Source organism: Asparagus officinalis, chromosome 7 (genome assembly GCF_001876935.1).
Source record: "Asparagus officinalis chromosome 7, Aspof.V1, whole genome shotgun sequence".
Classification (NCBI taxonomy): Eukaryota; Viridiplantae; Streptophyta; class Magnoliopsida; order Asparagales; family Asparagaceae; genus Asparagus; species Asparagus officinalis.
The window spans coordinates 106,320,935-106,327,117 of NC_033800.1; the positions used below are offsets into that span (position 1 = coordinate 106,320,935).

Consider the following 6,183-nt stretch of genomic DNA (forward strand, 5'->3'; position numbering starts at 1 on the left):
TAGTTACTGTTATATTTTAAAAATAGAGAATATTTTTTAAAAAATATTTTTCAATTGTTGTAATATTTTTTAATCTCACTTGGATCTAGCACCAAAGATATTCAAATGATTATAAATTGATTATATATGAATATCTGATTTGAAAAGAAACCCCTAAATGAGGGGATTTGATTTTATTTGTGATTTGAATTAGTTAATTAAGATATTACCAAGGATATTCTAATTGATTATAAATTGAATTTCTCAATATCTGAATATCTGAGTATAAATTATTATTTTTCTATATTTTGAATATCTGATTTGATAACAAACGTCTAAATGAAGTGATTTGGTTTTATTTGTGATTTGAATTATTTACCAAAGATATTACCAAATATATCTAATTAATTATAAATTAATTTTTTTCTATATTTGAATATCTAATTGTAAATTAATTTTTCTATATCTAGATATCTTATTTGAATTTTTCTATATTTGAAAATGCCTAAATATTTTTTTTTAAAATTTATTATAATTGTTGTAATATTTTTTAAAATAAAAAATATTTTTTTAATTTTTAATTGTTGTAATAATTTAAAAACCAAAAATATATTTAAAACATATATTTTAATTACTACAATATGTTAAAACATTAATGTATATTTATTGTGAAAATTTCAAAATTATTTTAATTACAAAAATATTATAAATAATTGAAAATGTACTTTCACAACTTTCTAAATATGTAATAAAATCATAATTAAATTTAGAAATTTGTAAAATAAAATTTTACCTTTATATAAAATTGAAAAAAAAATCAAATTGTAATATGTAGATTGGAATTAAAACTCAAGTTCTGTAAAATTAATTAATTTTGGTAACAACTAAAACTAAAAAAATACTACACATATTAAAATAAAATTTATTTTATACCGGGGTAGATGAAATAGTTCAATTATATTTTTCCAAGTAACCAACAATCTAAAAAATAAATTCAAAAACTATTCAAAATAAATTCAAAAAATATTAAAAGATGTAAATAAATATATTAAATACCAGAAGTTTGTTCTACAAGAAATAAAATCTTTGTGGGTTGAAGATTTAAAATTGTTGATTTGTTTTCCTACCATAATATAAAAATATTAAAAATATTAACACTACAACAAAATACGACATTGCCAACGAAACAAAAACGTCGGTAAAAGTTTAAAAAACGTCGGAAAAAATCTTTCTTGACACAAAATGCATCGTCGCTAACGCATCGCCAAAAGTGCGTCAAGGAAAGTATTTGGCAATGCTGTTAGACCCTAGAGGGGGGGTGATTAGGGTCTTATGCTAATCTAATCCGATTGAATGCCAATTAAAATTAATTCACAAGTTATCCTAGCAAGTATGAAATACCACAAGATATATGAGCTAGGATAAGCAATGTAAACAATAAGATATATCCTAATAATGAGATATAGGCAATGTATATGCAAGGATATATAAACAACACAAGGGTAGATAATCTAAACAAGCACTACAACAAATTGCACTTTTCCCGACGCTTATTCCCGACGCATGGTTAAATACGTCGCCAAAAATTATGTTTTTCCCGACGCTTTTAGTTAGCGTCGGCAAAAAATATATTTTTCCCGACGTTTATAATTAGCGTCGCTAAAAATGTATATTATTAGCGACGTTTTAACTTAGCGTCGATAAAAGTTATGGATTTCCCGACGTTTTTTCATTTTCGTCGGCAAAAGTATAGCCTTTTAGCGACGTTTTAAAATTAACGTCGCTAATAGTATGCATTTATCGCGACGTATTAGGCTAACGTCGCTAAAAGTATTCTTTTCCCGACGTTTATATTTAGCGTCGCTAAAAATTATATTTTTAGCGACGCTACTTTATTTATCCACGTCGCCAAAACCCCACCCCCCAAATCACCCCCCGAAATAAAAGGAGGGATAATTCCCCCCTTTTATTTTGACGAAGAGCCAAAGTCGACGAAGAGCCAAAATCGCCAAAACCCCACCCCCAAATTCTCTGAAAGTTCCCCGCCTTTGTCGAAGCTCACCGACGCCATCGTCGGAGATCTCCGCCTCCGTCGAAGTTCACCGCCGCCTCCGTCGGATCTCGTCGTCGTCAGAGCTCTCTCGCCGCCTCCCTCCCTCTCTCGTCATCAAAACCAGCGCCTCCCTCCCTCTCTCTCTCTCTCGCTCTGTATTCTCAACTCAAGGATGAGATCTCGTTCAAAGGTGAGCTTGATTTCGATCTTGTTCTGTCTAATTTTTCTTTAGATTTCAGTTGATGTGAAGTTTTTATGCGGGATCTGGATCTCGTTTGGGCGATTCTAGACTGTGATTAGCTTTAGATTGGATCTAGGGTTTTTAGTAGATTTATCAGAGATTTGGGTGCTCTTGTTCTAGATCTGTGCATTTTTTTTTTGAATTCTGAGCATTTTTTGAAGAAAATTGTTAATAATTCTTCTCCTTTTCTTGTTCTCTAATTTAGTTGGAAGCCTCTGCGATAAAAGTAATGCTCACGGACCGTAAACTTTTTAGCTAGTCAGTATAATGAGGTGAAATAGTCAAGCAAAACTTAATTTACAATTGATTTAAGGTTGTTCTCTATATAAGGCCCCCTATCCTTGTGTTCGAGTTCTCATCGAGCCCCTCCCCAATATCTTCAACTCTCTCACCCGTTGCCCTCTCCATCTGTCTCTCACTATGAGCTATTTGAGTATGATGGAGGCTAGGTTGCCTCTAGGGTTCAGATTTCACCCGAGTATGTGCGTGCGGATTGCTTGAGGCCATAAACCGTCTGCAGTATAAGATGTTTATGAGATGATGCTTGTCTTGTATACTCAGGTTGAAGCCATCAGTGACTAATGGAGATCCAATGAATTTCGAGTAATTTCACTTTGGTTATGCTGCTTGCTTCTTATGAATCATATTTTTAAGCCAAAGTCCGATGTTAGCAAGCAATATGATCTAATCACGATGAATTCAGACACGCTAGTTTACAATATTTTTCCTTACATTTTGTTACTGAACTAGTTTTGTTTTCATCTTATGATATCAGAACCCTGTTATAGAAATAACTTGGGGACATTCTTTTTATCATAGAATATTGTAGAATAGCATACCACCCTTGCTTACATTGAGACGTGTACTGAGACTGGCCTTTGTTACTGTATTTCAATAATATACTGCTGACATTATCATGGAGATTCAGTTGAACTGGAAGTAACTGGGTAGTGCATGTTTAAGAGCCTCTTGTTTACTTTTAGCTGAGATTATTCCATGAGTTAAAAAATGAACCTGGTAGATGTGATGATAAAGAATATCTGAGATATTGTTTTCTTATTTATTTGATATATATGAGAAGTGACTTCTTACAACATTAGGTCCATGTTAAAACTTTCTCATCGCCAAGTTATCAATTTAAAGTGTATAAATGGTTCTTGTGTATGAAGAAAAGGGTGGGGGGAAAGCGCGGTGACGATTTTGTAATCGAAGAAACCTATAGATATCCCAAGCAAAGTGGAAATGATTCCTGAAAGTTGCCAGCATTCTTGAGTTTTATTTTTTCGACTGCACGACCAACTAGAAAGCCCTCAAACGACCGGGAGCAGCGTAGGTAATAATATTATTTACATATCAGATTCACCTTTCCTTTATATTAGATATAAAATTTAATTCAATTAACTTTGTATTTTTGGTAGGATCGGTACTATCGACCCGTAGAAATGTACGCGGTGCAACACGAGGGAAGGGGACAGAGAGATTGGTGAGACAATTGGTTCATGCGATTTCAGTTCCGATCCCTTCCTCGAGTGGAGCACCGGAGGGGGAGCATGCGACATCCCTCGCGAATGAGATTGGGAAGGAGATCCGATCATCTGCGTACCGGTTCGCAATTGTGGTTGGGACAATATTGATGCTGGGATTCGAGAGGCGATCATTATGAGAGTTCGGGTATTTTTTTTAATCATTCTTTAATGATATTCTTTAATGGTAATATCTATGATTTTCATGCTACACTATCTGATACAAGCTACCAAATAGGGTTGTTAAGGAATAGATTGCTTCAAATGCTGCCCAAGTGTTTTCAGAAGCATGTAAAGAATTATGCTTTTTCAATTTACTGGTCCACTTAAGACACAGAACGAAAAAAAAAATTGAGCTATCCAGCGTAAAGTCATTTCTAGTGCATCCATGTAGCAGGTTTAGAATCTCAACGTGCTCTCTATTATGTAGTGCATTTTATTTGACCGTAAAATAATTAGTCACGTGTTTACTACATTCTTAAGTTATTAAAGATTTGGTAGTAGAGTTTGTTTTGTGAAGATCAGTATATCTACTTACTTTTGCTTTATCTCTATCAGATTTGGGAACCATGAAAATGTTAGTTGAATATCTATATACTTTAAGGATATATCAAATTTGATAGTTGAGTTTGTTCTATGGGATCTGAGATATCTCAATGCTTGATCTTGAATATGCGATGCGGAAAATAGCAAGTTTGCTTGGAGCATAAAATCTCATATCTTAAACTTGCCATTCCAGCAGGTTTTCCCAAAGGAAGAAGTTTTCATGGATAAGGACCATAAGTTGTATCTCTAGTTTCACTCCAAATAGAGGTTCATTTGCTTGGTGGCAGAAAGTTAAAAGAATCGGAGATGTTTTGTTAGAAGCTTATTAATCAAACACAGAGTATTTCCTGCCTTTACTTAAAAATAAAAAAAATCTTCTTATTTGCTTTCTGATATTGTTGCAAAGTGGGCAAACAGAAGAGTGAGTCCTTTACTTGCAAGTCAGTCTCATGAAAAAAAAATTCTTTTTATCATGAATTTAGTCGAGAGTTTTTTGCTTTGCCTTGTTTTATATTCTTTCTTTTTTGAAATGCAAACTTCCGAATACATCTCTCTCATTTTCTTTTGCGATTGACATCATAAATGTACATATCAGCTTTAAGTTAAAGTTTTCAGAAGTACGCGTTGCTATCTTTCAAGTACTGGTCTAGTAAAATACTTCGGTTTGCAGGTCTCTACAATCATCGCCAGTTACTGGCACACATGGGAGTTCTTTAGCTTTCAAGGTCAGCTGAGAAATGTTTACAAGTTCCTCTTTTATTACTGGCCAAGTGCTAATGTTACTTCTTTGATGCAGCCACTTGTTGAAACTCGTTCTTTCTCATCCACAGGTTTTGTACCCTTTACTTCGTACATGAAACATGATATTTCTTTACATAATACTGAAGTAATAAATAGGTGTTACTTGGAAAGGTTTTCTGATTTTTTATTTTAAACCTGTCACCTTCCAGGCCTTTATGCTCAAAATGATTTTCTTTTAAATAAGTTACTTTCAAGTGAATCACGAAGCTCGTTCTAGGCCTGCATTTTTACTTCTATGTGGTACTTATTATTTCCATTCAAAAAGGGCAATGCCTCTCTTCTTGTCTTCTCGGATCTGTGCAGTGAATCATGGAATTCAGCTAATGTTTGCCAGAGTAGCATGTTTTGCTCAGCTTGGTGAGGAGAATCAGTTACACTCGGGTATGTAGAATTTGCTCTATTCAGTACATTTCTCTGGATGTTGTTTTGGATTTGTTTCCTATGGCCTAGACGGGGAAATGCTTTCCGGGAGACTGTGTTGCTGTTATTGGTTTTGCTGTACATTCCTACCAAGAAGTTCCTGTCCTACACTGTATGCGAGAGACAAACACTGTTGCAGATGCACTATCTAAACTGGGCCATGGTCTTCCTCAAATCCATTTGTTCTTTGTAATTAATGATACAAATTTGATATTGTTGTTTCTAGTTTTCTTGATGTAATCTGTTTTTGAGAGACTTTATGTACTTGGGTATGCAAGAGGAAGTTTGTAAATTAACGCTTTTAGCGCTCAAGGGGAAATGGCGCTCAAGGAGAAATGGAAAAATAGACTTTTATGTTGATGTGAATGTGATCAATTTTTTTGTGGATGTTCAGATTCAGTGTAGGCTTGTATTTGACAGAGAATATATTATTTTTGGTGATGCAAATTAGTGTCGATAAGCGTCAGTAAAAGTAACACTTTTGTCGACGCTATAGGATATCGCTAAATGTAACATTTTTGCCGACGACATATTATGTCACCAAAAGTAATATCTTTTAGCGACGCAATTTTGCGTCGGCAAAAATACACTTTTAGCGACGCGGAATGGAGCGTCGCTAA

General features: G+C 33.9%; 1 long non-coding RNA gene across 2 annotated transcripts; it reads left to right on the forward strand.

The window, feature by feature from the left end:
• On the forward strand, positions 2,663–5,885 carry LOC109850482. 2 transcript variants are annotated; one of them, XR_002249449.1, is made up of 3 exons: positions 2,663–3,606; positions 3,692–3,944; positions 5,447–5,885. It is a non-coding gene; the product is annotated as an uncharacterized LOC109850482 (long non-coding RNA). The 2 variants fall into 2 exon arrangements; XR_002249450.1 differs by lacking the exons at positions 2,663–3,606; positions 3,692–3,944 and adding exons at positions 4,897–5,067; positions 5,139–5,172.